Below are 23,116 nucleotides of genomic sequence, written 5' to 3' on the forward strand. Positions count from 1 at the left end.
TAACTGTTGCTTCCTGACCTGCATACATATTTCTCAAGAGGCAGGTCAGGTGGTCTGGTAATCCCATCTCTCTCAGAATTTTCCACAGTTTACAAGCACATAAATAGGAAGCATAAAATATATCATGACAGAAGGCAAAATATAGATGTCAAATATATATTTCAAAACAGTAACTATTAAATATCAACAATAACTATTAAATATCCACTTTTAAAAGATAAAAATGCCAAGAGTTTCTAGTAAAATCCAACTGTTACCCACAAACTACTGAGCCCATGAGCCACAACTAGAGAGTTCATGCACAGCAACAAAAGACCTTGCATTAGGCAACTAAGATTTGAGGCAGTATATAAATAAAGAAAAAATTAAAAAAAAAAGATCTATGAAGGAAAAATATCTATACTACATAAGCAAATCTTATAAAGCAATAATAAAAAAACCCCACCAACCTGAATGCAAAAATAGTTAAGGATATAGGACAACACAAACAAGTATATGAAAATACTCAGAAACTCATTTAAACTTAAAGAAACTGAAATAGTACTGAATAAAATTTTAGACTCATTAAGACTGACAAAAATGAAAAAGCTCCATCTTTTTAAGTACTTTCCAGATAGAGGTAAGTAAGAAGTTTTATAAATTGTTGATGAGAGAATAGACTTAGAGCTATTAAGGAGGGCAATCTTATGGCACTTAAATTAAGTCTGCATATAGATTATGGCATGTACGTTTATACACACACTCACAAATATATAAACCCTAGGGAAATATTCTGCAGGCCTATAACTTGAAATGTCTGAGTACATTCAGATAGCACAATTTATTTTAACTAGAAGTTGGAGGTAATCGCTACAGATAAGTAAACTGTAGTAGAATCAAATAGCAAAAAACTACATTCACAGCCGTTAGTACTGGAAGAGTAAATGAATATCCAGCAACAAATACAGATTTTGAAACATACGGCTTATAAAAAAATATTGAGAATATAAATGAGATCTATAGCTTATGAAAACCAAAATAATATATTTACAAGATAAATTACATTGCCTAAAATCATATATAAAATAAAAGTGTTCTCTTCAAACACAATAGAATCACTGTCTACGGTAAAAGAAGAGGAATATGTGTAGGAAGTAGGATTTAAAAACATAAAGCAAGAGAGGACTTCACAGATTAATAGTGATAATGTGACAATGAACTAATAAGTAGCCAGAATTAAGAGGCAGACATGATTGGTTATTCCAGGCACTACAGGTACCTCTCTCCCAGAGAACGGAAAGACTCAATAGGTCTCACTGCTCACACATGAAATCACCCTAGAAACTCGGAGGTTTGGAGAGGACCATATCAATAACCTCAGATATGCAGATGACACCACCCTTATGGCAGAAAGTGAAGAGGAACTACAAAGCCTCTTGATGAAAGTGAAAGATGAGAGTGAAAAAGTTGGCTTAAAGCTCAACATTCAGAAAACAAAGATCATGGCATCCGTTCCCATCACTTCAAGGAAAGAGATGGGGAAACAGGGAAACACTGTCAGACTTTATTTTGGGGGGCTCCAAAATCACTGCAGATGGTGATTGCAGCCATGAAACTAAAAGATGCTTACTCCTTGGAAGGAAAGTTATGATCAACCTAGATAGCATATTCAAAAGCAGAGACATTACTTTGCCAACTAAGGTCCATCTAGTCAAGGCTATATTTCCAGTGGTCATGTATAGATGTGAAAGTTGGACTGTGAAGAAAGCTGAGCACAGAAGAATTGATGCTTTTGAACTGTGGTGTTGGAGAAGACTCCTGAGAATCCCTTGGACTGCAAGGAGATCCAACCAGTCCATTGTAAAGGAGATCACTCCTGGATGTTCTTTGGAAGGAATGATACTAAAGCTGAAACTCCAATACTTTGGCCACCTCATGTGAAGAGTTGACTCATTGGAAAAGACTCTGATGCTGGGAGGGATTGGGGTCAGGAGGAGAAGGGGATGACCGAGGATGAGATGGCTGGATGGCATCACGGACTCGATGGATGTGAGTTTGAGTGAACTCCGGGAGTTAGTGATGGACAGGTAAGCCTGGCATGCTGCAATTCATGGGGCCACAAAGAGTTGGACACGACTGAGTGACTGAACTGAACTGAACTGATAGAAGAGAGCCACATGAAAAGTGTGATTCCTTGTAATCTTGACAAATTTGGAAATGGGGTTGTGATATTTTGGAGATATGATGTTATTACTTTGCCCAAGCTAGACTTTTGTATAATATCTGATTATACAAAAGTTTTTTTTTTTAACTTTATATAGATAGATAACATATCTAGGGATTAAAAAAAAAAAAAAACAAGGGAAACTATAGAAAGAACAATACTACATGGCACATGATGAGTTCTCTGGGAATAAATTGTATCCATTGTGGATAAAGAAATACTCAAGCATGTCTAGGAAGCTACTGCACAATACAGAGGTCTTTCCACTGGATTTGGAAAGTTGTAACACTTGTAGAGAATACCTCCAAGAGAAAGAAGAAAGCCAAACTAAAGTTGCCCCAGTAACAAGGTCCTCCTCAACATGGGAAAGTTGGACAGTTTTGAGTATAAATCCCAGAAACAGTCAAAGTGGACAAGGTTTTGTAAGGGAAGAAAGTTTGTATGAGTGGGTGAGTTAGCCTAATTTGCCTGTTGGTGTTCTTTATGGAGATGACATATCAATGCACATACTACTAGTACAGTGATTAAGGTGTACAAACATCTCATTAGTTTTTACTCTTTTGTTTCTAAATGGGTTTCAAAATAGTCCAAAATGCACTCCCAATATGTTCTCCTTTATCACTTGTGTTTTTCATACACATATAGTTTCTGCTTCTTGTCTTTGGCATATCACTATTAGAAATGAAGAATTACAAAATGGATTCAAAGGGCACATGTAGGTGACTGAACAAGTCCAAGGGTCTAGGAAATGCAGGCATGGACTTTGCTGCTTCTCTCTACACATAGCTGTTTCTGTCAGAATAAAGGTAAAGTGCTTTAGGTAAAACAAGATACTTAAAATTCAAGGTGAAGAGGAAATTTTCTGTGAATCTTCACAATGGAATACAGAAAATTAATCTTAGGAACACTTGCCTACATTCATGCTAAATCCCCAGTTGTTTTAAGAACTGGATCTCTTTCGATCTGAAATCCTACTGTAGTACACTCAGAATGCTCTCCTATCTAGTGAATACTTCTAAAACTCGATTTAATACTAAGACTGGGAGCAGGTCCTAATCAGAGCGGGAAACAGAAGAAAGATCATGCGATAATCCACTTCCACTATACTACTCAATTCAGTCTCTGCTCCCCAGTTTATACAATAAGCCACTTCAGTGTAACTTTCTTAACAGAGAGATAATCAAATTTGAGTTCTTGCCTGAATGATATTCAACAAGCTCCGTGACCTGATATTCAGTCAGTTCAGTTGCTAAGTCAAGTCTGACTGTTTGAGACCCCATGGACTGCAGCACACCAGGCTTCCCTGTTCATCACCAACTCCCAGAGCTTGCTCAAACTCAAGTCCATTGAGTCTGTGATGCCATCCAACCATCTCATCCTCCATCATCCCCTTCACCTCCTGCCTTCAATCTTTTCCAGCATATGGATCTTTTCCAAGGAGTTAGTTTTTTGCATCAGGTGGTCAAAGTACTGGAGTCTCAGCTTCAGCATCAGTCCTTCCAATGAATATTCAGGGTTGATTTCCTTTAGGATGGACTGGTTGGATCTCCTTTCAGTCCAAGGGACTCTCAAGAGTCTTCTCCAACACCACAGTTCAAAGGCATCAGTTCTTCAGTGCTCAGTGATCAGCCTGTTTTTTTTTTTTTTTATAGTCCAACTCTCACATCCATATATGATTACTGGAAAAATGATAGCTTTGACTAAACGGAAGTTTGTTGGCAAAGTAATGTCTCTGATTTTCAATATGTTGTCTAGTTTGTTCATAGCTTTATTTCCAAGGAGCAGGCGTCTTTCAATTTCATGGCTGCAGTCAGCAACTGCACTGATTTTGGAGCCCAAGAAACTAAAGTCTCTCACTGTTTCTTTCCATTGTTTCCCCATTTATTTGCCATGAACTGATGGGACCGGATGACATGATCTTGGTTTTTTGAACGTTGCGTTTTAAGCCAGCTTTTTCACTCTCTTCTTTCACTTTCATCAAGAGGCTTTTTAGTTACTCTTCACTTTCTGCCATAAGGGTAGTGTCATCTGCATATCTCAGGCTATTGATATTTCTACCAGAAACCTTGGTTCTAGCTTGTGCTTCATTCAGCATCTTGCATGATGTACTCTGCCTATAAGTAAAATAAGCAGAGTGACAATATACAGCCTTGACGTACCCTTTCCCAATTTGGAACCACTCTGTTGTCCCATGTCCCATTCTAACTGCTGCTTCTTGACCTGCATACATATTTCTCAAGAGGCAGGTCAAGTGGTCTTGTATTCCCATCTCTTGAAGAATTTTCCATAGTTTTTTGTGATTTACACAAAGATATTGGCGTAGTCAATAAAGAAGTAGGTGTTTTTTTCTGGAATTCTCTTGCTCTTTCTATGATCCAATGGATATTGCTAATTTTATCTCTGATTCCTCTGCCTTTTCTAAATATAGCTTGAACATCTGGAAGTTCATGGTTTACAAACCGCAGAATCCTCCCTTGGAGAATTTTGAGCATCACTTCACTAGGGTGTGAGATGAGTGCAACTGTGAGATAGTTTGAATATTACTTAGCATTGCCCTTCCTTAGAAATGGAATAAAAACTGACCTTTTCCAGTTCTGTGGCCACTGATGAGTTTTCCAAATTTGCTGGAATATTGAGTGCAGCACTGTCATAGCATCATCTTTTACGATTTGAAATAGCTCAACTGGAATTCTATCACCTCCACTAGCTTTGTTTGTAGTGATGCTTCCTAAGGCCCACTTGACCTCACATACCAGGATGTCTCATTCTAGGTGAGTAATCACACCATTGTGGTTATCTGGTCATGAAGATCTTTTTTGTAGCACTCTTCTGTGTATTCTTGCCAGATCTTCTTAATATCTCCTGCTTCTGTTAGGTTCATACTATTTTTGCCCTTCATTGTGTTCATCTTTGCATGAAATGATCCCTTGGTACCTCTAATTTTCTTGAAGTGATCTCTAGTCTTTCCCATTCTATTGTTTTCCTCTATTTCCTTGCATTAATCACTGAGAAAGGCTTTCTTATATCTCCTTGCTATTCTTTGGAATTCTGCATTCAAATGGGTATATGTCTCCTTTTCTCCTCTGCCTTTAGCTTCTCTTCTTTTCTCAGCTATTTGTAGGGCCTCCGCAGGCAACCATTTTGCTTTTTTGCCTTTCTTTTTCTTGAAGATGGTCTGGATCACCGCCTCCTGTACAATGTCATGAAGTTCCAACCATAGTTCTTTAGGCACTCTGTATATCAGATCTAATCTCTTGAATATATTTCTCACTTCCACTGTATAATCATAAGGAATTTGATTTAGATTATACCTGAATGGTCTAGTGGTTTTCCCTAACCACTTCAATTTAAGTCTGAATTTGGCAATAAGGAATTCATGATCTGAGCCACAGTCAACTCCCAGTCTTGTTTTTGTTGACTATACCAAGCTTATCCCTCTTTGCCTGCAAGGAATATAATCAATCTGATTTCAGTATTGACCATCTGGTGATGTCCATGTGTAGAGTCTTCTCTTGTATTCTTGGAAGAGAGTGTTTGCTACAACCAGCGTGTTCTCTTGGCAAAACTCTGTTAGCCTTTGCCCTGCTTCATTTTGTACTTTAAGGCCAAATTTGCCTGTTACTTCAGGTACTTCTTGACTTCCTACTTTTGCATTCCAGTCCCCTATGCTGAAAAGGACATCTTTTTCTGTGGTATTAGTTCTGGAAGTTCTTGTAAGTCTTCATAGAACTGTTCAGTTTCTTTAGCATTAGTGATCAGGGCATATAGACTTAGATTACTGTGGTATTGAATGGTTTGTGTTGGAAACAAACAGAGATCATTCTGTCATTTTTGAGATTGCACCAAATTAACATTAATTTCACATCTTCCCTGCAGCAGATGCTGTCAGCAAGCTGCCCACTTCCTTGACCTTTCAGGTTTCTCTAAAAATTTTGCGCATGAGGGCTGTCATTTTATTCCTCAAAATTGCATAAGTGTCTGTGTGTACACAGGTCAGAACTGCTAAAGGATAAACATCCCTTGGGGAAAAGCCCTCTACAGATGAATCATGGAATTTAGTGTATGAGATGTAGTTTTATACCATTTCCCTGAACATCCCAATGGGATTAACCTCCAGTTATCCATGGTATTAACTAGCTTATTAAAGTACTTGTTATTCCTATCATCATTTTTTTCTGTATCAGTTTTCCCCTCTGACCAAGAAAAAAAAAATGCTGCCTGCATCAACCATTAAACTACCTGCATTCAAAGTCTTATCTCAGCATCTCAGCATCAGATCACAAGGGAACTGCCACTAAGTCAATTGGTGTCAAACAAAACAAAACAAAAAGAATTCTAGGAATCAAGTAGCCCTATAACTGGATTACTAACTAGCCAAATGGTAACAAGAATTCAGTGCTGTTGTGAGTGAGTAGTGATAATCCCCTGGCATTCTAAAGTATCTCAGTTACTAACATTCTTACCTGTGGTGAACAAGAATTTTATAAGTGTTGCATTCCTATAGGTAATTATAAGGACAACAGTTACTGTTAAATGCATCATAGCACTGAGGAAAGAAAAATGACATACTCAACTCAGCCAAGACAAATCGCCCACATAGTATGAAATCAAATATCATTTTAAAAATAATATCATTTAATAATATTATTTTTAAAATAATATCATTTACAGATACACAGGCTTCCCAGCTGGTGCTAGTGGTAAAGAACCCACCTGCCAATACAGGAGACATAAGAGATGTGGGTTCAATCCCTAGGTCGAGAAGATCCCCTGGAGGAGGGCATGGTAAGTCAATCCAATATTCTTGCCTGTGAAATTCTATGGACAGAGGAGTCTGGCAGACTACAGTCCATAGAGTTACAAAGAATTGGACACAGCTAAAGTGACTTAACATGCACAGAGACACTAGTCTCTTACAGCCAAAAGGTGTTAGAGATGCTAACCAGCTCAGGATCCGACTGTGCTAGGAACCAAACTTCAGAGAAGGATGAATTCACAGCCTTGTTGAATCTCTCACATAAAGTCAAGCATGGATAGGGAAAGATCTAAGACCTAGAACAGAGACAGATAAATATATTCGAGAACTTGAGTCCCCAGATTTCCCTAAAATCTGTGGGTCAATAGAAATGGCCTCACCTCAGGTAGATATCTAGCAAGACAAAGCCTTGTTGATGTTGTTGCTGTTCAGTCAGAAGAAAGTTGTGTCTGACTCTATAACCCTATGGACCACAGCATGCCAGGCTCCTCTGTCTTCCACTATCACCAGGAGTTTGCTAAAATTCATGTCCTACCCTCTTCAAAATCTCCCTCTCCACCTCTTTTAAGCTTATATGCTACAAATTAAGTAATTTCTTGATAAAATCCAACAATGAAAATATTCTCCTTTCATTTAGATAAAAGGGATTATTAATCAATAAAGGATAGAGTTAGGAGTCTGCTTATGAAATTGTTTACCTAGTTTCAATAAGAATGATGGGATTTTTGAATAGCAGAGGCCAGACAGTGACACTTAAATATAAGAGGAAGGCAGAAGTAATTGTTTTAAATGCAAAAATGGGTAACCAAACTTAAATGGCAGCTAAGAGGCACTGATACATCAGGATCTGTGGCACTAACAGAGCACATTGTCTCAGAAATGAGTGAGCGAGTGAAAGGCGCTCAGTCCTGTCGACTCTTTGTGACCCCAGAGACTATATAGTCCATGGAATTCTCCAGACTGGAATACTGGAGTAGGTAGCCTTTCCCTTCTCCAAGGTTCTTCCCAAACCAGGAATCGAACCTAGGTCTCCCGCATTGCGGGCGGGTTCTTTACTGCCGAGTCACAAGGGAAGCCCTCAGAAATGAGGCCGATTAGAAACCAATGGACCATAAATGCAGCCACGAAATGAAAAGATGCTTGCTCCTTGGAGGGAAAGCTATGACAAACCTAGACAGCGTATTAAAAAGCAGAGACATCATTTGCCAACAAAGGTCCATATAGTCAAAGCTATGGTTTTTCTAGTAGTCCTGTGCAGATGTGAAATTAAGCCCATAAAGAAGGCTGAGTGCTGAAAAATTTACACTTTCAAATTGTGGTGCTGGAGAAGACTCTTGAGATTTCCCTGGACAGCAAGGAAATCAAACCAGTTAGTTCTAAAGGAAATCAACCCTGAATATTCACTGGAAGGACTGATGCTGAAGTGGAAACTCCAATACTTTGGTCACCTGATGTGAAGACTCTAATGTTGGGAATGATTAACGGCAGGAGAAGGGAGTGACAGAGGATGAGATGGTTGGATGGCATCACTGACTCGATGCATATGAGTTTGAGCAAACTCTGGGAGATACTGAAGGAGAGGGAAGCCTGGCATGCTGCAGTTCATGGGGTCGCAAAGAGTTTGACACGACTTAGCAACTGAACAACAACAACAACAGATACCAGTGAGAAAACTGCTGAACAAAAAATGCTCAAACCAGAAGCCATTAAGGCTTATGTCAGCCCTGACAATGAAGCCATTATCCCAAACCTGTACTCCCCTATCCTATACTACACTTTCCTCCACTATAACAGTTCTCATACCCCAAATCCATCAACTTAAAAGCAAGCCAAATCACTTCGAGGATGATTCCAAAAATGATAGGCCAGAATACTGGAGTGGGTAGCCTTTCCCATCTCCAAAAATGATAGAGAAGGTCACAAACTCTGGTGAATCAACACAAAGGACTCTAGAGAACTGGTTTATAGACACAACAGCTCGTTTGCCTCCAGTGGCAAAGAATTCCAAGGAACCTACTCAAGACATCTGCACTTAAGCCTTTTTCTCTGGATTTATCTTTAGGTTTTGGGTTTCAGCAAACCATGATACAGCCAAAAAGAAATCATTATTTTAACTTTTTTGCTCCTTTCTCTCTTTCACCTATGTATAACATTCTCTTCCCTAGTACTCCTCTACCCATGAAATTCTATCCACACCTCAGGAAACTCTCAAATGCTACATATTAAAGAAAACTTCCCTAATTTCCCCAAGTTTTCTTTCCCATTTGCATTTATTACAGAAAAAAAACAGAATATTCAAGACAACTAGATACATGCAAAAGAACAAAGCTAGATCACTTTCTTCCACTGTACACAAATGTTAATACAAAATGATTCATAGAATTAAATATAAGAGCTAATGCCATGCAAATCTTAAAAGAAAACATAAGAGTAAATCTTTGTGACTTTGGACTAGTCAGTGGTTTCTTAAATATGAAATTGAAGGAACAAGCTACAAAAGAAAATAAGTAGATTACTTGGACTTCAAAATTAAAAACTTCTATGGTGTAACAAATACCATAAAGAAAGTAACAATCCACAGAATGTGAGGAACTATTTGTAAATTGTATACCTAACAAAGAATTTGTATCCAGTGTAAAGAACTCTTTCAACTAGACAACAAAAGAGACAATAAAATTAAAAATTGGGCACAGGATTTGAATAGAAAATTTCCCAAAGAAAATAGGAAAATTGCTAATAAGCATATGAAAGCCTCTCAAATCATTAACTATTAGGGAAACATAAATAAAAACCAAACTGTGAAACAGCTTAACACCCACTAGATATATTATATGGCTTTAAACAAAATGACAGACAATAATAAAAATTAAACATACTGCTATACAAAAACTTATAAATGAATGTTCACAGCAGCATTATTATACTAACCAAAAGTGAAAATAACCTAAATATCCACCAACATTTGAATGGATAAGCAAAATTCAGTGTGTGTATATATATATATCTCAAAAGGAATAAATAAATGCTAAATGAAAAAAAAAAACCCATGCTAAAACATAGATGAATCTTTACAACATTATGCTATTAATAAGTGAAATAAGCTAGTCAAAAAAACACTATATATAAGTATTATTCAACTTAGATGCAATGTCCAGAATAGGCAAATCTACTGGGCTTCCCTGGTGGCTTAGAGGTTAAAGCATCCGCCTGGAATGCGGGAGACCCGGGTTCGATCTCTGGGTCGGGAAGATCCTCCGGAGAAGGAAATGGCAACCCACTCCAGTACTCTTGCCTGGAGAATCCCATGGACGGAGGAGCCTGGTAGGCTACAGTCCATGGGGTCACAAAGAGTCGGACATGACTGAGCGACTTCACTCACTCACTCACTCACTCATAGAGGTAAAACGTACCTATGCTTACCTAGTGCTAGGGGCTGGGGTACGTTGAGGTGGGGAGCGTCTGAGAAGGACTGTTAATGAATACAGGGGTCTCTTTGAGAGGATGTTTGTACAATGCTGAACATACTGAAGTCTTGAATTGTATACTTCAAGTATGTGATTTTTATAGTATGTGAATTACATCTTTATTAATTATGCAACACATTAATAAGTATATTAAATAGTAATTTTCATGACTTTCTCCATTGTACATCATAGCTATATTAAGACAGTCCATCTGTAAGTTGAATAGTCTTAATTAAAAAACAGAATTTACTGATTTCTATAGTACCTCAGAAAAAGAAGGGATGGAGCTAGTCACAGGGAATAATGGTTTTCGTCTGCCTTACAGTACATGGAGTTTGTTCATGTAAACATGGTGACAAGCAATTTAGGCTTAAACTCTTATAACTTTTTCTTCTTAAATTTAGATTTTGAAGTTACGTAGGCTTGTCTGCAAATCCCAAATTCATACTTACAAACTACATGATCCAGGAGATTTATTTTTATTTTTAATTTACAATCAATGAAATAAAATTTAAACTGCCTTCATCATTGGTTATTTCAATCATTTATGAGATAAAACAAGTACAATGTATAGCATAATATCTAATATGGAGTATATACTGAAAATATTGGTTTCTAATCCATAGAAAAGTTACCTAGGTTAGTGAAGGGAGGTAAACCCTTATCTTAATGATTAGGAAATACAGGTCAATCAGATGTTCCATTTCAGAAATGCAAACTAACAGAAACATGGTGTGCAGGTAGGATGTAGATGGGAGGGCCAGTTAGCACTTGGAACTAAATCTGAAAGTTTATTATATAGTTACCAGAAAGACCATGAGAGCAATGCTGAAGCAAATCTTATAAAGGACTATTTTTTTTAAGTCTAGATTTTTCACTAGGTGATCTCAATCAGTCTGATGATTTAAAATATCATCTTCATATCAATAATTCCCAAATTTGTATTTAGTGCTCTGACTTCTTTAATGAACTCTGAACTCATATATACAACATTCTTTTTGACATATTTGCTCAGCTCTCTACTAGGCATCACAAAACATAGTTGCAATAAAAGTCTTGATTCTTGTTCTCTACACCTCTACTCTTCAGCCAGTCTTACCCATCTTAGTAACTGCAACCACAATCAACAATCTACCAGGCAGTCAAGGCAATACTCTTAACAGTGATCCTTTACTTATTTCCCCATCATATCTGAAAAATAATTCAATTGGTAATAATTGCAAAGCTTTACTTTGCAAACACATACAACACACATCATTTGTCTCCATCTGTGTTACCAACAACCTTGTTCAAATAGTAATTTACTATTACTAGTACTGTTGCAACTGCTTTACAACTAGTCTCCCTGATGCTTTTAATCCCGCCCCTTCATGATCCATTTAGCAATTATAATGGAGCAAAGGTGAGCCTTTGAAGATAAAAGTAAGATAATTATTGTTGGAGACTCACCAATATGACTATGAAGGCTGAATTTTAGCAACAGAAATAACAAATGAGCACTTCGTGTTAATGTCACATTATCAACCATCTCACCCTCCAACAAATATATACAGTAAAAGCGCCAGGCAAAAGCTCAGTACATGAACATCTAAATCAAAGAAATATCATTCAGTTCAGTTCAGTTCAGTCACTCAGTCGTGTCCGACTCTTTGCGACCCCATGAATCGCAGCATGCCAGGCCTCCCTGTCCATCACCATCTCCCGGAGTTCACTCAGACTCACGTCCATTGAGTCGGTGATGCCATCCAGCCATCTCATCCTCGGTCGTCCCCTTCTCCTCCTGCCCCCAATCCCTCCCAGCATCAGAGTCTTTCCAATGATTCAACTCTTTGCATGAGGTGGCCAAAGTACTGGAGCTTCAGCTTTAGCATCATTCCTTTCAAAGAAATCCCAGGGCTGATCTCCTTCAGAATGGACTGGTTGGATCTCCTTGCAGTCCAAGGGCTCTCAAGAGTCTTCTCCAACACCACAGTTCAAAAGCATCAATTCTTCGGTGCTCAGCCTTCTTCACAGTCCAACTCTCACATCCATATATGACCACAGGAAAAACCATAGCCTTGACCAGATGGACCTTAGTCGGCAAAATAATGTCTCTGCTTTTGAATATACTATCTAGGATGGTCATAACTTTTCTTCCAAGGAGTAAGCGTCTTTTAATTTCACGGCTGCAGTCACCATCTACAGTGATTTTGGAGCCCCCAAAAATAAAGTCTGACACCGTTTCCACTGTTTCTCCATCTATTTCCCATGAGGGACCGGATGCCATGATCTTCGTTTTCTGAATGTTGAGCTTTAAGCCAACTTTTTTGCTCTCCTCTTTCACTTTAATCAAGAGGCTTTTTAGCTCCTCTTCACTTTCTGCCATAAGGGTGGTGTCATCTGCATATCTGAGGTTATTGATATTTCTCCCGGCAATCTTGATTCCAGCTTGTGTTTCTTCCAGTCCAGCATTTCTCACCAATATTAAAGTATTGATCAATATTATTAATAGTACTTATTGAATGAGTATAACCACTGTGTTAACTGTGTTAAGACTTCACATGCAAACCACCTTCAGTCCTCACAAAAATCTATAAGGTATATAATATTTTCCACATTTTACATATAAGGATGACTAAATCTTACGGAAGTTGGGTCACCTTAAAAGTTATCCACTTCCCAAGTCAGAGAATCAGCAAACAGCAGAACTGAAAATTTCTTAGAGGAAACATGATAGTAGATAATGAAGAAAGAGCCCAATATTCAATGAGCACTTGAGTCACATTATTGGAAAACAACAGAATACAGACCCATAAATTCCCACTGCTGAGATTTCACACTCTCTTGAACCTGCTGCTATGAGGCATAGCTTTACTATTATCTCTACTTGTGATCTACTAGTTCAGTTTTGGGGGGAGATTCCAGTTAGATCATTATAGTTCTCCCTAAGTTAAATAAAAATTAAGAGAAATAAATTATTACTTTTTTCAGTCACCTTATTTTACTCAACCAATGAGAATTCTAATGTAACTTGGTTACTTACTCCCAAGAATTGCACTATTTTCACAATTCCATTCAGTGCTCTATTGACAGTAATTGTAAGTGATTGAAATTTAATAACTTCTATTATTGTTTGCAATTATAAGGTTCTCAAATATCTACTATATTCCCAATTACAAATTATTTACATTGTGAAATAGAAAAGTTTCATTAAAGGTAAGTAAAACATATTTCTGTATATATGAAATTTCCAGATATTTAGAGGCCCCATTTCAGATCTTAATTTGATTTATGTTTTCAAAATTAAATTGAGAACCTCTATAAAATACAATAATGTCCTTAGTCATCCAACATTGTCAAAAACTACTTTTTCTCCTTTATTCCAAATACTCTTCAACTTCATAAATTTCCCTTCAATTTGGGTTCTAAATTTTGACCCACCAATGCCATCATACTGCTCTTACACAGATTCCTTTCAAAGACTTCTTGTTATTTATCAAATCACTCTGAACATTATCCTTGCTCTGTTCAATATATAGAAGCTAAGTCCATAAATATTCTACTTCATTCAATTTTTATTTTTCTCATCACCATGAATCAAATTTTCTATACCTTCTAGTCTCTCTAAGTACTAGGTTTGTGGTAGTATCTGGACAACTCTCTTCCCCCTTTATTTTAATGCTTAATTTTCCTGACAAGTTGATTCATTCAGGTCTTTGTAAAATACATCTTCTAGCTTCCAGGAACCTTTCTCTTTTTTTTTTTAATATTTTTTTTAAATTTATTTATGGCCACATGGCTTGTGGAATCTTAGTTCCCCGACGCAGGATTGAACCCGTGCCCCGCTGCATTGGAAACACAGAGTCTTAACCACTGGACCACCAGGGAAGTCCCCAGGAACCTTTCTTTATGGAATTTAACCTCTGTAACCTGTTGTTTACTTCATATATCTTCACTTCATTCCATAGGCATGACATTCAACAGAAGAATGAAAATACCAACAGAGTCCATTAGATTTCCTCCCAGAACCTTAAAAGTGTTTTCCAGCTTTGGGTAAGCTTTTGCATCCATTTGAATTATGCTGGGTTAGGAACAGTCCAGTTAGTTCAGTGGGTCATAGCTATCTAGATATCCTTAAACTTTCTGATTCACTCATCAGGATTAGTTACTATCACCTATGTAACTCATTAGTTTCTCATTAACCTTTCTGGAAGGGGAGAATGCAAAGGAATAATATTTTTCTAATTACCAATCTGTAAACCACTTCTCTGTGTGAATAGCTTACAAAGACTCCTCTAAAGAGATTCATATGTACTGAATAATGTTCTAAATTTTTTTCATGTTATTTTTACAGCATGAAATGTTTTTCCATTTAGCAAACTTTTGACACTGACCTGTTGAAACATTTGTCCAGGAACACAGAGGGCATACTTATTACTGAATTTTCTGCTGAATCTTGATTGAAAGTGAAAGTGAAAGAAAGTGAAGTCACTCAGTCGTGTCCGACTCTTTGTGACCCCATGGACCATAGCCTACCAGGCTCCTCCCTCCATGGGATTCTCCAGGCAAGAGTACTGGAGTAGGTTGCCATTTCCTTCTCCAGGGGATCTTCCCAACCCAGGGATCGAACCCAGGTCTCCCAAATTCCAGGAAGATGCTTTAACCTCTGAGCCACCAGGGAAGCCCTGAATACTGATTAATGTAATATAAAAAGGCAATTGTTTTAAATATTTTTTATCCCTTACAGCTATCAGCAAAAGATTCTTCAGCTGACTTCTGCAAAGCATTCTTCATATCACACAAACCAGTTTATATTTGCTCTTACCTGTAATAATTTAAATCCGTCCTATTTTTTTTAATTAAAATACATTCATCTAAAAAGTAATTAGGGTAATGGGTGATAAGGTGGGAAATAACAGATCCACTGACATGGATAATAAAATGAGTGGTTTTCATTATATATCTTTTTCAATGATTGAATTCTGTCTTTGAAGGTTAAAATAAAGATCATTCAATAAAAAGCACAAACCTTGACCCTAATTTAAAAGTTTCTGTCTGCTTCTGTAGGTGCATCATCATAATAAATTTCAATTCATATACTCCTTTCTGACATTAATCTTGAAATTTACCAAAAATGAGCTCAAAAAAGACTGGAAATACTGTGACCTACTCTAACTTTCACAGCAATAGCGGAAATTCTTCATATACCTAAAGTGTTTTACTGCTGCTTCCTTGGAAAGTATGCATTACTGAATATCTTAAATGCTTTTTATATAGATATACAAATAAATATCAAGTCTATTCACATGTATGATTAAATTCATTATAATACATGAAGACCTGAATAAATGTAAGAGAGATAGCACTCCCATGTATAAAAACACGCAGTATTGGAAACATACAGATGATACAACTTTTTTAGGGTATCTTGCTGCTGCTGTTAAGTTGCTTCAGTCATGTCTGACTTTCTGTGACCCCATAGATGGCAGTCCACCAGGCTCCACCAACCCTGGGATTCTCTAGGCAAGAACACTGGAGTGGGTTGCCATTTCCTTCTCCAATGCATGAAGGTGAAAAGTGAAAGTGATGTCGCTCACTCGTGTCTGACTCTTCGATAACATATCAAATCGAAAATGTATTCTGGTTGATACAGTATTTGTTCTTTTAGAAACATGTCTACAGAGATATAGCACAAGAATGTTTACTAAGCAATTTTTCTAGTAGTGAAAAATTAGAGATACATGAAATATACTAAAGGAAATCAGTCCTGAATATCCACTAAAAGAACCGATGCTAAAGCTGAAACTCCAATATATTGGCCACCTGACACGAAGAACTGACTCGTTGAAAAAGACCCTGAGGCTGGGAAAGATTGAAGGCGGGAGGAGAAAGGGACAACAGATGATGAGATGGTTGAATGGCATCACCAACTCAATGGACATGGGTTTGGGTAGACTCTGGGAGGTGGTGATGGACAGGCAGGCCTGGTCTGCTTCAGTCCATGGGGTCACAAAGAGTCGGACATGAATGAGTGACTGAAATGAACTGAAATATCTACAATAGGTCAGTGGATAAATTAGAGCTGATCTATACTTTAGAATGTATTATACCTGTTAATGTAGGTCATTAATCATTCAAATTATTCAATAATTCATTCAACAAACATTTATTAAGAACCTGTTATGTGCCAGACTGTGTTCTGTTTAGGTACAAATGAGTGAAAATGTAAGACAAATTTTCTGTTTTCATGGAATGTTTATTAGCTGACAGCTTGTTTTAAAGAAAATGTTTTAAGAGAAATAAAATATCAGTGGTAAAAAGTGCTATAGAGAAAAATAAGATGAGATAAGGTAAGGGAGTTGTGAATGATTGAGGGACTTCTTTTATAGGAAATAATCAAGTGATATTTGAAACTTAACTGAGGGGGCAAGACAAGGATATGTCTGGGAGAAAAGCATTAAAAGAAGTATAAATATATCAAAGGGCATGAAGTGGGAGCAAGCACAGCTTATCTGAGAAACAGCAAGGGGCCAGTGTGTCTGGAGTTCAATGTGCAAGGGTGGGAGTGGTAAGAAATGAGTTCAAAAAGATAGCTAAGAAGCAAAGATCACTACGACTCAAGTAGCCGATACTGAGGAGTCTGGCTTTTACTCTTAGGACTTCAAATGACTGGAAGGTTTTGTGAGGAGTGACAATATCTGGCTTATATTTTAAGTGGGTCATTCTTGCCACTCTCTGGATAACAAGCTGCAAAAGGCAAGTGAGGAAAAATCATCAGTTAAGATGCTACTGAAACAGTCAAGTAAGAGGAGATAAATCCTGGAATAGGATAGCTGCAGTAAGTGTAATGATTCTAGATACATTTTCAGGTTGATCTGATAGGACTTGCTAAATTGGATATGGCATATAAAAGAGGAAATGGAAAGCATGAGATTGATCAACATGCTGATATACAAGGTTGTCCATGATATACTGTCAAATGTGATAAAAGAAATCTGCATAAAAATGTGTAGAATTGGATATTTCTATTAAAAAAAGGAATGCAAAGACAGATACAAAGTTTCAGTAGCAATTAACTCTAGAAAGGAAGCAGAGCTAGAAACTCACTTTTTACTGCATGGACTCTGGAATAATTCAAGTATTTTATTGCTAGTCTATATTATTTCTGTAATTTTATAGCAAGTTTAAAATGTCTTCCTCACTAAAAGAAAGAAGAGATGATAACATATGAGCATTTAAAAATAAATGTAGAATATAGTTCTGATAATTGACTTGTAATTTCAAATAACATAAATCACAAATGAACTTCCAAATATAATTTCTCAATAAATAATGATTTAATACTTAGAAATGTAAATCTTTCTTTTTCAATAATATAAATAATAAATTTAATTTCCAAACACTTTTTTTCATATAAAAATAGAATATTTGATTGGCATATAAGAAAGTATAGTAAACCTAAGTTACATGGTATGGTGGAATAATATAGGCTACAGAAAAATCCAGAAAATCCTGAATTCAAATACTGACCCTGAGCCTGAGCAATAGTAAGCTTAGAAAACATCTATTATGTGACAGTCACCATGATCACTGGCACTTATCATACCATTAAACAGACAGCTCAGAGGACAGCTAGCTCATCCTCTTGCCTGGATAGGTGTTTTGGGGGATGCCAAATAATGATCATTTAGTCCCAGTGCAGAGTGAAGCAATAAGACAAGTACCCAGCTTCAGTGATAAGAAAGAATCATGCTGCCCAAGAGCCCTGGCTGTCAGAATTAGGCCTACCCACCTTCCCTGCACTGAAATCAAACCAAGTAAACCACAGCTTCTAGGTTGCTGAGAAACAAAAGTAAGTAACTCTTCTCTCTAATTCCTATCTTTCTTCCTGCTAGAAACCATGCTACATTTACAACTATCCAAGGTCATAGACATCCCTTCTCTCTCTGAATTGTTCTAAATTGATGGACTATAATGCCAAGTTTGCATTTATAATGCACTGAGTGCATTATTTTCTGTCCAGTAAATAACATGTGAGATATAACCTGGAAAATTCAATCAAAAGATGTGATTTTTACCCCACTGCTTCAAAATGTTGATTTGAGTAAGTTAAAATTAGTTACTTAAACCTATCTCATCCTCAAGTCCTATATCTATAAAATAAAGAACATAAAACAAAGAACATCAGAGGCTAGATATGAGGATGTTATATCTCCATAAATGAAGTTTTTCATAAACTATAAAATATAATGTAAACAACTATGATAATTATGATGAGGTATAAAATATATACTCCCTTATATCATAATACTCAATTGTCATTATCCTATTAATTATGTCAACAAAGAATTATGTGCCTCTTTACTAAGAGAAATTAGAAATCAATACTTGAGTAGTTAGCTTCCAAGGTGGTGCAGCAGTAAAGAATCTGTCTGCTAATGTAGGAGTCAGTCACAGGTTCAAACACTGGGTCAGGGAGCTCACCTGGAGTAGGAAATGGCAGCCCCCTCCACTATTTTGCCTGGAAAATTCCATGGACAGAGGAGCCTGGTGGGCTACAGTCCATGGATTCACAAAGTCAGACACAACTGAGCATGCGTGCAGTTTATTAAAAAGTATTTTATAAATCTTCAGTAAAACAAAATCAAGCTAAAGTGTTTATTTTGATTTTTTTTATATTACTAATATGAGATAAGGCATAGAAGATCAAAGAATTAAATGAAGTGAGAGGTTAAAAGACAGATCATTTTCATGGGCTGAGAGCACTAACACAGACCACACTAACCAAGGCAATCTATAGATTCAATGCAATCTCTATCAAAATACCAAAGGCACTTTTCATAAAACTAGAAGAAATAATTTTAAAATGTGTATATATACCCAAAAGACCCTGAATAGCTAAAGCCATCTTGAGAAAGAAGAACTAACCTGGAGGAATCACACTCTCCGACTTCAGACTGTACTATAAAGCTACAGTAATCAAAAGACTATGGTAATTGTACAGAAACAAACACATAAATAGCCCAGAAATAAACCCACATACTTATGATAAGTTAATCAACAACAAAGCTGGCAAGAACATAAAATGGAGAAAAGACATTCTCCTCAATAACCTGTTCAGGAAAAACTGGATGGCTACATGTAAAAGAATGAAATTTGAACATTCTCTAGTATCATATACAAAAATAAACTCAAGATGAACTGAAACCAAACCCCCTACAGAAAAACATTGACATAAAAAATAGCAAAATGTTTTTGGATCTGTCTCCTAAAGCAAAAAGTAAAACCAAAAATAAATAAAGGGGACCAATTAAGTTGCAATGGTGTGGGAAGTAGGAGGGTGGCTCACAAGGTAGGGGGTATATGTACACCTATGGATGATGATAAATGGCAGAAATCAACACAATATTGTTAAGCAATTATCCTCCAACTGAAAATATATAAATTTAAATAAAAACAAAAGTTTAAAAAGGTTTTGCATAGCAAAGGAAACCATCAGCAAACAAACAAAAAAACAATCTACAAAATGGGAGAAAATGTTTGTAAATGATATAACTGATAAGAGGTTCAGATCAGTTCAGTTCAGTCAATCAGTCATGTCTGACTCTTTGCGACTCCATGGACTGCAGCATGCCAGGCTTCTCTGTCCATCACCAACTCTTGGAGCATACTCAATTCATGTCCATTGAGTTGGTGATGTCATCCAACCATCTGCTCCTCTGTTGTCCACTTTTTCTCCTGCCTTCAATCTTTTCAGCATCAGGGTCTTTTCAAATGAGTCAGCTCTTTGCATCATGTGGCCAAAGTATTAGAGTTTCAGCTTTAGCATCAGTCCTTCCAATTAATATTCAGGACTGATTTCATTTAGAATGGACTGGGTGGATCTCTTTGATGTCCAAGGGATTCTCAAGAGCCTCTTCGAACACCACAGTTCAAAAGCATCAATTCTTTGGCACTCAGCTTTCTTTATAGTCCAACTCTCATATCCATACATGACTACTGGAAAAACCATAGCTTTGACTAGATGGGCCTTTGTGGGCAAAGGAATGTCTCAGCTTTTCAATATGCTGTCTAGGTTGGCCATAACTTTTCTCTTTTTTTGTCATTTGATTTTTCTTTTTCTTTTTTTTTCAGATTTTATTTTATTTTATTTTACTTTACTTTACAATACTGTATTGGTTTTGCTATACATCAACATCAATCCACCATGGGTGTACATATGTTCCCCATCCTGAACCCCCCTCCCACCTCCCTCCCTATACCATCTCTCTGGGTCATCCCAGTGCACCAGCCCCAAGTATCCTGTATCCTGCATTGAACCTAGGCTGGTGATATGTTTCTTATATGATATTATACATGTTTCAATGCCATTCTCCCAAATCATAACACCCTCTCCCTCTCCCACAGAGTCCAAAAGACTGTTATATACATCTGTGTCTCTTTTGCTGTCTCGCATACAGGGTTATCATTATCATCTTTCTAAATTCCATATATATGTGTTAGTATACTGTATTGGTGTTTTTCTTTCTGGCTTACTTCACTCTGTGTAATCGGCTCCAGTTTCATCCACCTCATTAGAACTGATTCAAATGTATTCTTTTTAATTGTTGAGTAATACTCCAGTGTGTATATGTACCATGGCTTTCTTATCCATTCATCTGCTGATGGACATCTAGGTTGCTTCCATGTCCTGGCTATTATAAACAGCACTGTGATGAACACTGGGGTACATGTGTCTCTTTCAATTCTGGTTTCCTTGGTGTGTATGCCCAGCAGTGGGATTGCTGGGTCATAAGGCAGTTCTGTTTCCAGTTTTTTAAGGAATCTCCACACTGTTCTCCATAGTGGCTGTACTAGTTTGCATTCCCACCAACAGTGTAAGAGGGTTCCCTTTTCTCCACACCCTCTCCAGCATTTATTGCTTGTAGACTTTTGGATCGCAGCTATTCTGACTGGTGTGAAATGGTACCTCATTGTGGTTTTGATTTGCATTTCAAATGAGTGGTATTGAGCATCTTTTCATCTGTTTGTTAGCTATCTGTATGTCTTCTTTGGAGAAATGTCTATTTAGTTCTTTGGCCCATTTTTTGATTGAGTCATTTATTTTTCTGGAATTGAGCTGCAGGAGTTGCTTGTATATTTTTGAGATTAGTTGTTTGTCAGTTGCTTCATTTGCTATTATTCTCTCCCATTCGGAAGGCTGTCTTTTCACCTTGCTTATAGTTTCCTCTGTTGTGCAGAAGCTTTTAATTTTAATTAGATCCCATTTGTTTATTTTTGCTTTTATTTCCAGTATTCTTGGAGGTGGGTCATAGAGGATCCTGCTGTGGTTTATGTCGGAGAGTGTTTTGCCAATGTTCTCCTCTACGAGTTTTATAGTTTCTGGTCTTATGTTCAGATCTTTAATCCATTTTGAGTTTATTTTAGTGCATGGTGTTAGAAAGTGTTCTAGTTTCATTCTTTTACAAGTGGTTGACCAGTTTTCCCAGCATCACTCGTTAAAAAGATTGTCTTTAATCCATTGTATATGCTTGTCTCCTTTGTCAAAGATAAGGTGTCCATAGATGTGTGGATTTATCTCTGGGCTTTCTATTTTGTTCCATTGATTTATATTTCTGTCTTTGTGCCAGTACTATACTCTCTTGATGACTGTGGCTTTTATTTTTTTAATATAAATTTATTTATTTTAATTGGAGGTTAATTATTTTACAATATTCTATTGGTTTTACCATACATCAATATGAATCCGCCACAGGTATACACGTGTTCCCCATCCTGAACTTTTCTTCCAAGGAGCAAGTGTCTTTTAATTTCATGGCTGCAATCACCATCTGCAGTGATTTTGGAGCCCAAAAATATAAAGTCTGTCACTGTTTCCATGGTTTCCCCATCTATTTTCCATGAAGTGATGGGACCGGATGCTATGATCTTAGTTTCTGAATGTTGAGTTATGAATATTGATAAGAGGTTATTATTCAAAATATATGAACAGTTCATACAACTCAACATCACAAAAACAAAAAATCCAATTTACAAAAATGAGCAGAAGACCAGAAAAACATTTCTGCAAAGAGGACATGCAGATGTCCAACAAGCACATGAAAAGGTGCTCAACAGCATCAATCCTCAGAGAAATGCAAATTAATACTACAGTGAGATATGACCTCACACATGTCAGAATATCTATCATTAAAAATAAGGCAAATAACAATTGTTGGCAAGGATATGAGAAAAGGGAACCACTGTACACTGTTGGTGAGAATATAAATTAGTACAGCCGGTGTGGAAAACAGTACAGAGATTTCTCAAAAAACTAAACATAAAACTACCTTATAACTCAACAATTCTACTTCTGGGTAAGCTTCTAAAGAAGACAAAAACACTAATTCAAAAAGATACATGCATCCCAATGTTCCAAAAACATTATTTACAATTGCCAACCTGTGTTCATCTATAGTTGAATTGATAAAGAAAGGTGGCATATACACACAACGGAGGAGAAATTCAGGATAGGGGATTAAAGTATACAAAGTACTGTGTTTAAGATAAGCTATAAGGATGTATTTTACAACAAAAGGAATATAGCCAATATTTTGTACTAACCATAAATGAAGTTTAAACTTTAAAAATTGTTAATCAGTAAGTTGTACAACTGAGACAATGAGATTTGAAATACTAAAGCAATTAAAGAAAAAATAATTTTTTCAATGTCAT

General features: G+C 36.8%; 1 protein-coding gene across 1 annotated transcript in view; it reads right to left on the bottom strand.

The window, feature by feature from the left end:
• The window catches only part of LOC120853068 (ephrin type-A receptor 6-like), a 194,446-nt gene that overhangs the window by 22,166 nt on the left and 149,164 nt on the right, over positions 1 to 23,116 (bottom strand). The gene's annotated exons all lie outside the window — the stretch shown is intronic.

Source organism: Oryx dammah, unplaced genomic scaffold (genome assembly GCF_014754425.2).
Source record: "Oryx dammah isolate SB20612 unplaced genomic scaffold, SCBI_Odam_1.1 HiC_scaffold_2, whole genome shotgun sequence".
NCBI lineage: Eukaryota > Metazoa > Chordata > Mammalia > Artiodactyla > Bovidae > Oryx > Oryx dammah.